The 10,037-nt window shown below is 53.8% G+C and overlaps 1 long non-coding RNA gene across 2 annotated transcripts; it reads left to right on the top strand.

Moving 5' to 3' along the window:
- Positions 1–191: 191 nt before the first annotated feature.
- On the top strand, positions 192–9,622 carry LOC108509540. 2 transcript variants are annotated; one of them, XR_001878637.1, is made up of 6 exons: positions 192–565; positions 3,183–3,320; positions 4,023–4,150; positions 6,478–6,558; positions 8,671–8,873; positions 9,467–9,622. It is a non-coding gene; the product is annotated as an uncharacterized LOC108509540 (long non-coding RNA). The 2 variants fall into 2 exon arrangements; XR_001878636.1 differs by having other exon boundaries at positions 6,443–6,558.
- Positions 9,623–10,037: the final 415 nt, after the last annotated feature.

Below are 10,037 nucleotides of genomic sequence, written 5' to 3'. Positions count from 1 at the left end.
GTTCACAAGTGACAGGGAATCATTTCCACCTCTGAGGGGGAGGATGTGGCCCACGGGCAGCCCTCGGTGCCAGATGTCAGACCTGCTCCAGTGCATCGACTGCTGCCCCTCCCCAGAGTCCCTGGAGCTGGGAGGGACTGGAGCTGCCAGGAAAGACATCTGATTCAAGCAGCAGGAATGCAGACACCATCCCTCCTTGCTTTTTGGGGGGGTTTTGTTGCTCCTTTGCTACATACCAAGACCAGGCAGAGCGACCCGAAGCAACTCGTAAATCCTCGTCCCTGCCAGGACCCGGAGGGTTTTCCTCTCCCTGTCAAACCAAGCAATCAAATCCCCCTCCAACATGCTTTTAATTGGGTAACTGAAGGCTCTAATGTTCCCCTCTGGGACATCTGCTTGCAGGGAGATGCTGGCTCCCATTCCCAGCCTGGAATCACTCCCAGCTCCGGCTCCGTGGCACCCACCTGGGAGCGATCAGGGACCTGCTGGAGGCTCTGGATGTGCTCCCTCCATGGCACTGCTGGGTGCTGGGGGTGTTCCCCCCCTCCCTGCTGAACTGTCACAGGTAAGGAGTGAGTCCTGGCTGAGTGGTTGTGAGCTGCTGCTAAAAGCCAGTGGGAATTCCCATGAAACCGCTGGAATAAATCGCCCGGGCGTGGAGGCACGTTTGGCTCCTTGCTCTGAAGTTCTGAGGTGCCTGGGCTACAAATACCCACAAAAGGTGGGTATTTCCTTCACAGGGAATCACAGAACCTTTAAGGTTGGAAAAGACCTCCAAGATCATCAAGCCCAAACACCCCCCCCTTGCCTGAATTATTTCGTGAAGTGCCACATCCGCCCCTTTTTGGAACAATTCCAGGCCTGGTGACTCCACCACTTGTCCTGCCCTGGCTCTCCCAGCTCATGCAGCCCTTTCCTTTCTCTTCTCTCTGCTCCCACAGAAGTCTCTGAGCTGGGATAGAGCTGGAATCCCACCAGAACATTCCCACTGTGTGTGGAGAGAGGGGGAGATGCTCCTGTCCTGTGCAGGGCCCGGAGTTGGGCTCGAGATCCTTGTGGATCCCCTCCAACTCGGGATATTCAGTAATGATGCTGCTCCTGCTCTTGTCCTGCTCTCCAGCAACATTTCCAGGAGTCTTGCATCCCTTGGGTTCCGTCCCAGCCAGGCTGATGATCATTAATTGTATGGGATTTAGCTGTTCCTGACATCCTCAGAAATGTCTAATCCTGTTTTGGAGCGACCTACATTCCTGACCTCTCTACATCCTCCTTTCCTTGGGGATTTTCCCCTTCAGGGTTAAAAATCCATTTTAATGCCCCAAAACCTCCCTGCTGGGGGGAAGGTGCTGCAGTGGGAGCCCAAGGGGTTTTAGGGCAGGTGAACTTTGGGGGTTTTTTGGGACTTGGGGGAGTATGAATCCTCAGTGGGTGTCTGTGAGGGAGAAGGAAGCAACCCTAACCTTAACAAAATTAATATCTGGGAGAAAAGATCTTTGTTTATTCCCATTTGAAATATTTAAGTGCTGATTTCCCCCCCTGCTGTGGGTGGTTTGTGTGCAGGACTCTTCATGGAAAGGGTTGTAAAGCCCTGGAACAGGTTGCCCAGGGCAGTGGTGGAATCCCCATCCCTGGGAATGTCCAAAAAATGTGTGGATGTGGCACTTGAGGACGTGGGTTAATGGTGACCATGGTGGTGGTGCTGGGTTTGATGGTTGGACTCAAAGATTTTAAAGCTCTTTTCCAGCCTTAATGACTCTGGAATTTTAACTCCTCCTTGGGATCTGCTTCCATGAATCCTTGCACCGAGCGTGTGAAGTTGGGATAACACAAAGCCAGACCCCCATGGGGGCTCCTCCACAGCTTCATTAACGAGGGGAACCCAAAATTAACACGGGGCAAGTTGATTTTTCGTGGCTCTGCTGGCTGAAGCTCAGCTTGGAGGACTTTTTAACCTTAAACCAGACGTCTGCAGGTCTGGCTCAAATTACGGCTCCGCGGGCCGTCATCAGAGCTTAAAAGGAGCAGGTAATTGTAACATTTTTGAACAATTGCCCAGATGAAATTTTTTTGAAGAAGAAACCTCTGTGAGTGTTGATGGACACTGAGAGGAAACCAGGAATGCTTTGATTGATGAGTGGGGGCCGGGGATGCCCGGGAAGGAGCAGGTCCTTGGCCGGCCTACACAGAGCGAGGGAGGCTGGAAAGACCTGCTGACGTGCTTTGTGGTGGGAGAACTGTGATCCTGATCCCTCTCTGATCGTCAAACAGGGCCCAAATTCCTTCCTGATGACACGTGAGGGAGAATGTTACCAGAGGAGCCAGCTGATGGACTCGAGGGGAAAGGGAGATTGTTTTTTGGGGGAGGAATTCGGTGCCTCCTGGAGGACTCTGCAGCCCACAGAGCTCGTGATGTTTTATTCCCACTGGAGATGTGGCCATTGAACCACAGAATCGTGGAATGATTTGGGTTGGAGGGACCTTAAAGCTCATCCAGTCCCACCCCCTGCCAGGGCAGGGACACCTCCCACTAGACCTGGTGTCCAACCTGGCCTGGAAGGAATTTTTAAGGGGTAAAACAACTTCCTTGTCCAGGGGCAAGGACATCTCCCATTAGACTGGGTGTCCAACTTGGCCTGGAAGGAGTTTTTAAGGGGTAAACCAACTTCCCTGTCCATAGGCTTGTGCCACATTTTGCAAAATCACTGCATCCCCCAACCTGGAAGAAAAAAACCCAAACCAGCCCCAAACCACAGCCCTGTGAACAGCACAGTGTGAAGACAGGGTTGTTTGTGACTGCTCCCTCTTTGACATTTTCCAGGGAGGGGGAAAATAGTGGGAAAGGAGAGACACCATGAGCTGTGTTCTGCTCAGAGTTACCCAAATCTTTACACCCCAGTAAGACGTGACCCTTGAGGGTCTGGTGTCCTTGGGAGCTTCTCCCAGGTTTGGTGCAGAGGCACTGCTGACTACAGGGAGTTCTTGACAGAGTCAGGATCATAAAATCCTGGAATGGTTTGGGTTGGAAGGGTCCTTAAAGCTCATCTCGTTCCACAACCCTGCCATGGGTCTGCTAGACCGGGCTCTCCTTGCTAGACCAGGCTCTCCTTGCTAGACCAGGCTCTCCTTGCTAGACCAGGCTCTCCTTGCTGCTCTAATTTCTGCCTTAATCCCTTTCCAAACAGCCAGGCTGGAATCAGAAGGGTTTGGGGTTGTGCCAGCCCGTGCAAGGAGCTGCCCTGAATCAACTCCCTGGGCAGATGGACTCGCGTGGGGCTCATAAAACCCCGAGCACCTTCTTGGCAGAGTCACAGTAAAGAAGAGTGAGTATTAAAAAAAAAAAATAAAAAAAAATTGGCCTGGTCTCCTGGGAAAGGGGGAGCTCCTGGCCCAGCTCATTCCCTGCAGTGCTGCAGCACTGGAAAAGGGAATTAGGGCTGATCTAGGGGGTTGGAATCCTCAGTGTTTGGATTGATAAAGTAAAGGGGAAATGGCTCTGTGAGGAGGATGGGACAGAGGGTGTTTTGGGCACTGGGAGATGACCTGGACGTGCCACTGTGTCCCTGCCATGAGGGTGCTCCAAGCCCTGTCCAACCTGGGCTTGGACACCTCCAGGGATGAAGCAGCCACAGCTTCTCTGGGCAACCTGTGCCAGGGCCTGCCCACCCTCCCAGGGAAGAATTCCTTCCCAGTATCCCACTAATCATGCCCTCTGGCAGTGGGAAGCCATTCCCCCTCGTCCTGGCACTCCAGGTCGGTGTCAAACTGGGCTGGTGGCAGAGATCTCTGTGATCCAGCCTGGGAGGATGCTCATGGAGCAGGGAGGCTCCTGCCAAAGCTGCCTTTGCCTGGCAAACGTTTGACGCCTCTCCGAGGGGGTGCTGGTGCATCCAGGATGTTTCCATAACTCAGGCACCAAAAATAAGAGAAGACAAAAATAATCCCCAATAAAAACTCGCCTCCTAAAAGCAATAAATAACCCTGAGCAGATGCTGGCTGCTCTTAACTCGGTTTTCTACCAGCAGGCCTGGGAGGGAAAACACCAACTCCATCTTGCTGGGAAATGGGGCTTCAGCTTCTTCCAGTTTTTGGCCTCCCAAATCCAGCAGAGCTCTCCAGGAGCAGGACATCCATGGACAGCACCACGGCACAGGTGAGCTCCCTGCCCAAGGGCACCTCTCCAGCCTCAGGGTTCTGCTGGCAGGGGAAGTTTTGCTCTGGAATAACCAATTTTGACTCCCTTTTCCCCGTGGCTGCCACAGCGGCGCCTTTTGAGCTCTGTGAAGTGGGTTCATGGGGAAAAGCCTCTTGCAGCTCGTTTTAAGCAGGGAATCACAGCATGGTTTGGGCTGGGAGGGACCTTAAATTCATCTCTTCCCACTCCTTGCCACGGGCAGGGACATTTTCCACCATCCCAGGTTGCTCCAGCCTGGCCTTGGACACTTCCAGGGATGGGACTTTTCTGGACAACCTGTGCCAGGGCCTCCCCACCCTCACACCAAGAGGATTTTTGGGCTTTGCATCCCACTTGGGTTGGGACTCACGGGATGTTACAGCCCTTGGGGTGTCCCAGATCCAGCTGGACCCTCCGTGCCCGAGGAGGAGAAACCTGTGGGAAGCTGGTTGAGCAGAGTGGGCTGTGCTGTCCTTGCTCCCACTGGGAGACACCAGGGTGGGCTCCAACTCCCCCAGAATTTAGTGGCCCCTTTTGGGTCTCCATCTGGAGCCGATGGAAGGGGATCCCTGTTCACAGTAAAAGTGTTTCTGGAGGGGTGCCCTCGCCAGAGTAAATTGTTGGCAGCCACGGGCTGATCTTCTCTTCATAAACAAAGGGAAGGAGATAAAAGCAGCAGCAGCAGCAGCTCGAGCTGCCTCCACCTCCCCCCCGGAGCGTCCCGGAACACCCACCCCACATCTGGAGCTCATCGGGGGCAGGACGGGGATGGGAACCAGCTGAGCCTTCCTCCGGAGTGTGGTCCTCGGGAGGGAGCCCAGGCAGGGCCCAGTTTGGGCTGGAAGCCTGGCTCAGAGCCGGGGTGGCCCGTGGAATCCCGGGGTGGGATCGTTGGCTGGGCCGGGCCAGCAGTTGGACTTGTTGATCCTCGTGGGTCCCTCCCTGCTCAGGATGTTCCATGAGGGGGAGAAATGTGCTGGTTTAAAGGTGAACCGGCAGGGGAAATGAACCCAACTCAAAGGAGAGGTTATAAGTCAGAATAACAATTTCATAAAATAATACAATAAGTACGATTATACAGACAAACAGTTGGTTTTAACCCCCAAAACCCAAATGTACATCCCAGCACCCTGGGGCATGAACAGAGTGGTGTTCGTTGGGCCCCCTGAGTCCAAAGTGAAAGGAGAGGGGAAAAACCTGTTGGTGAGAGTGGTGGTGCAGTCTGGTTGAGAGTGGTGGTCTCAGTCCTTCTCTGGATCCCACGAGTGGTTAAAAAAGTCCCCAGACTCCAAGATTATCCTCCAGTTCAGGCAGGAATGCCCAGTGCCTCCCTCAGGGCGGGGAGTTCCACTCTGGGTGTGAGGACAGGAGCACCCTCCTATCTCCCAGGCCTCCGAACACCCAGTTTATGGCCTGAGGAGTCAGGGCTGCTCTGGGCAGAGGGTGTAAATGGTCTGTTGAGAACAGTTTCTGGGCAATGGCATGGAAGGCTGTAGAATGCACAGTTTTGGGTTACAGCCATGCAGTGATGAACTGGTCCCACCTGTTCTAACCAGGACAAGAAGTGAGGTGGCCACCTTGTATTTTTGCTGGCCAAAGCAGCTCCACGTGTCCTCCTGGCCACATTCCTCCCTCCCACCCAGCAGTGGCCAAACACTGGGAAAATGGGCTGCTTTTTAGACCTCGTGTGTGTGTCCTGAATTTTGCCCCATCCCTGGCACAAACCCTGCTTGGGCTTGGGGATCTTGGAGGTCTTTTCCAACCTTCTGATCCTACAGAGTGTTTCCCAGAGGCTCTAGAAGGAGGTGATCTGGAAATCTTGGAGCAGGCACCTCGAGCTTCAGGAGTTTGTTATCAGCAAGGCCAGTTTGAACCCATTTTTCTGCAGCCAAACTGCAGATGGATTTCTCAGTGCAGAAAGATTTTAGAGAGCAAGGGAGGAAAAAAAAAAACCCTGCATGGCCACACTGGAAATGTTTGTATTTTCCATTTGCAAGAGGAACATTTCCCAGTTTGGGGGTTGGAAGCCAGTTCTGCTGAGAAACTCGAGGACAGCGTGGAACAATTAAAAAAATAAACAGGAAAACAGCCCAATTTGCTGCAGTGAATTAATTTATTTCGGGATGAAGTGTCTTGAAATAAATGAAGCGGAGCCCCCTGGTTGGCTCCAAATGAGATCTCAGGAAGCTGCTTGTCTGTCCCATTTTCCCCTTCCAGACCCTTCCCTTGGCTTTTCTTGGGGGAAAAAAAAAATAGATGTTGTGTTTACAGAGGGTCACTGCCCAAATCTGCTTTCTCCTGGCAAGCTGAGTGTGCAGCCGGACACTCGGAATCTCCAGGGAGCAGCTCATCCAAAGGATGCTTTGGGAAGGTGTGGCTGGTGTCTGGTAAGTCCCAGCCTTCCTCTTCTCTGTTTTGGGTCGTGATCTCACCCCTGGGGGAGGCTGGGACGTGTCTTTGCAGCCCCTGAGACCTCGGGGGGTCCCTGCCAGGGGCTCAAACGTGAGCCCTGAGGGAGCTCGGGGAGCTGGTGGGATGTGCTGTGGAGGGGATGGAAAGCTGCTGCCGGAGGTCACCTCTGCCTCACCCACTCCTCACCCCCACCAGCCCTTATTGGGGTGCCTGGACCCCACATTTGAGCCTCAACTCACCAAACCTCACGGAAACAACTGTAATTTTGTCTCCTGCCCCCATCCTGAACGTTTTTCAGCCCTTGGCCATTGTTTGAGGGTTATTTTTTGGGGGTGGAGACCGACAGCAGACAACTGACAAATCCCCCTTAATCCACCTGAGCTGATAAATCTCTTGGTAAATCCCTCCCCGGCGCTGCTCCCCTCCAACAAACCCCCTTGGCACCATCCATCAGTGTCTCCAGCCCCTGGGTGCCTCCTGGGCCCTGTCTGGGCAGGGAAAGCCTCTCATTTATAAAACTTGGGGACCTCCCACAGCTTCCCCGCGACCCCAGCCAGGGGGTCAGTGCACTGAGTAAACTGGTTGAGGGGGCAGGTCCTCCTATTTATGTGGAAAGCCATTAGCAGGGAATCTCTTATCTCCTCCCTGTTGGGGGTGGAGGTTTGGGGTGATGGAAGGGCCTTGGGCAGCGTTGGAGCTGCCCCTGGAATGCCCCAGCACGCTCTGCTTTGCCCTCCACGCTCCTGGCTGGGTTTTACAGCAGGTTCTCAAAGTCATGGCATGAGAGCAAAGGGTGCCCCTGGTTCTGTGAGGCCGAGAAAAGCACATTCCCGGAGTCAGGAGTGTGGTTGCTCCCTCTTTTCCGCTCCTCTATCCAAGCCCAGCACAGGAAAATGTTCCTGTTGGCCACATCCCGGTTGCCTGTGCACCAGGAATGGTCCCTTTTAAGGCCAGGCCCTCCCTCACCTCACCCACCAGGGATGTCTCCACATTCCCAAGGAGCTTTTGTTCAGTTTAAGGACCCGGATCTGTTGGGATTTTTTTGTGCCAAGATGGATTTTGGAGGTGTTGCTTTTTTTTTTCTGCAGTCTCTGCAACCCAACCCTGACACCATCACATGGCGATTACTAAATCCTGAGAAATGTGGGATCTTGGCTCTTGACCTGGGAAAAGAGTTGATGATTTCAAGGAATGGGCAGGACAGGGACAGCTCGGGGGAGCAGAGCACTGTGTGTTGGACTGGGAGCAGGGAAGGGAGCACAAGTTTTCTTAGGAAACACAGTTCTTTGTTGAATTTCTGGATATATTTGGGCATGTTGGAGACACACACCATTGCTGATTCCCAAAAAATAACCGGGAAGAACTCTGGATCACTTCAGTGCTATGTGTGAACAAGGGTGGTTCAGCTCTGCGTGCGGCATGAGTAGCTGTTGGGGTGTTTTTCCATGTTCTCCAGAGGGAAATACCACTTTCTTAGGAATACAAACAGCTCCCAACCTTCCTGCACCACTCCCTGCCTCTCTCCTGGGGGCTGGAATGTCTAGGGAGCAGCAGTGGGGTTACTGGTTTAGGCTCCCCAAAGAGCCAGACCCGTGCCAAGGGGTGGTGTTGCCCTCCATGAGGGCCTGAAATCCTGGAAAAGGCACAGGATCTGTGGGATAATACAGACAGAGCCCATGGGGGCAGTCTGGGGAGAGACAGTGGGGATGAGGTCTTGCCCACTCCAGGGGTTTGAGGGGATGCAGGTTTTGGGGGATTTCTGGTGCTCAGGGCTCCCATCCCAGTCTCCCTGTTGACATCCAAGGGCTCTGGATTGATAAATTGGTTTTTAATGGCTGCATCTTTCTGCCCTGCTGTTGCTGGGCTGTGCCACGAGCCTGGGGGACCAGGAACCCACTGCTGGATGCCAACCAGGGCACAGGGTTACACGAGGAGGCCCAACCAACACTCTCAGCATCCTGGGACCTGTTGTTTGTTGGGGGTTTGGGCCCCTCTCATCTCCCTGATCCCATTCCCTGGTGTTGGAAACCCACACCTGACACTCAGCAGGGTGAGAGCTGCTTTTAACATTCCTTTTATGCCTGCAGGGAAAAAGGCACCATCGTCATGTTTGTACCTCCCCAACCTACCCCACTGAAGTGTTTAGGATTCCCACTGGATCCACTTTGCCTCTGGCTGACCATCTCCCAAAACATCTCTGCTCTTGGAAAGCCTCAACAGAATGTTCTGCAAGAGCTGAGCAGGGAGCAGTTGGAGACCACAGCTGTGAGTGTCCGGGCAGAGCTCCCTGGTGAGTCTTCACAAAGGAATTCTGCTTTCCTCCCACTGCTGTCCCTCTTTGCAGCCTCCCCGGAGCCACTGGAGCAGGGAAGAGCCGTGCTATTCCCTGGTAGACTCTGCAGAAGCGTTTTAAAGGAGTTGGAGGGGCACACAGAGATCTTTTTTCAGTTAATTTTAATACAAACGTTAAGCTCCTTGATTCCAGCAGAGATCCACTGTGAGCCATATTCCCTATCCCCTTGGAGCCTGCCTTCTCTTGGGATAGGGTGACTGATGAGGTAAATGTTGGAGCCCTGGGCTATGGATTTGATTCCCGTGCTCCCTGTGCAGTGGGTAACAGAGCCAGGACACAGGTCTGAACATCCCGCTCTCCTCTGACACACACCTTGGCCCGTGTCAGACGTGCAGCCCTTCGAACACCACCTAGAACTGGTCCAAGGATGGCCCAGGGCGGAGACTATTCCCAGCAAAAAGCCTGGATGTGGCTGCAGTTGAGGGAGAAGTGACAGGGATGGGAGCCAAGCTGGGTCATTTGGCTCCAGGGACACCAAGAGTCTCTGGCCTGTTGGTTTAGTGACATCCATGAATCCTCTGTGTTTGCAGATCCATCGTGGTGGACGGACGGTGCTCTGAAGGTGAACGGTCTCACCTGTCCGACTGGCACAGAATCCCAGGATCACTGAGGCTGGAAAAGATCTCCATGACCATGGAGTCCCCCCTGTGCCCCGTCCCCACCTTGTCCCCCAGCCCAGAGCACTGAGTGCCACGTCCAGTCATTCCTTGGGCACCTCCAGGGGTGGGGACTCCAAACCTCCCTGGGCAGCCCCTTCCAGTGCCTGAGCACCCTTTTCCATGAGGAAATTCCCTCTAATATCCAACCTGAACCTCTCCTGGCACATCCTGGGGCTGTGTCCTCTTGTCCTTTCACCTGCAGCGTTGACAGAGGGAGCTCAGCCCTCGCCCTTCCCCACCCTCACCTGGGTGAGACCTCGGCACCCAAAGCTCCGCCGGGTCAGGAACAGCAGGAACCAGGAAGCTCCTCCAAAACAAAGCATTATTTGTCTTCGGATTCCGTGGTTATTTCATTCGTCATAAAACAATAACTCTTCCTTGTCATCCATGTTCAGTCCTGCCAAGTCCACTGTGTCCTGTCCCCGCTCCAATCTCCCACCAC

Source organism: Lepidothrix coronata, unplaced genomic scaffold (assembly GCF_001604755.1).
Source record: "Lepidothrix coronata isolate B3197 unplaced genomic scaffold, Lepidothrix_coronata-1.0 Scaffold371, whole genome shotgun sequence".
Taxonomy (NCBI): domain Eukaryota; kingdom Metazoa; phylum Chordata; class Aves; order Passeriformes; family Pipridae; genus Lepidothrix; species Lepidothrix coronata.
This window is presented reverse-complemented; position numbering and strand designations above follow the sequence as displayed.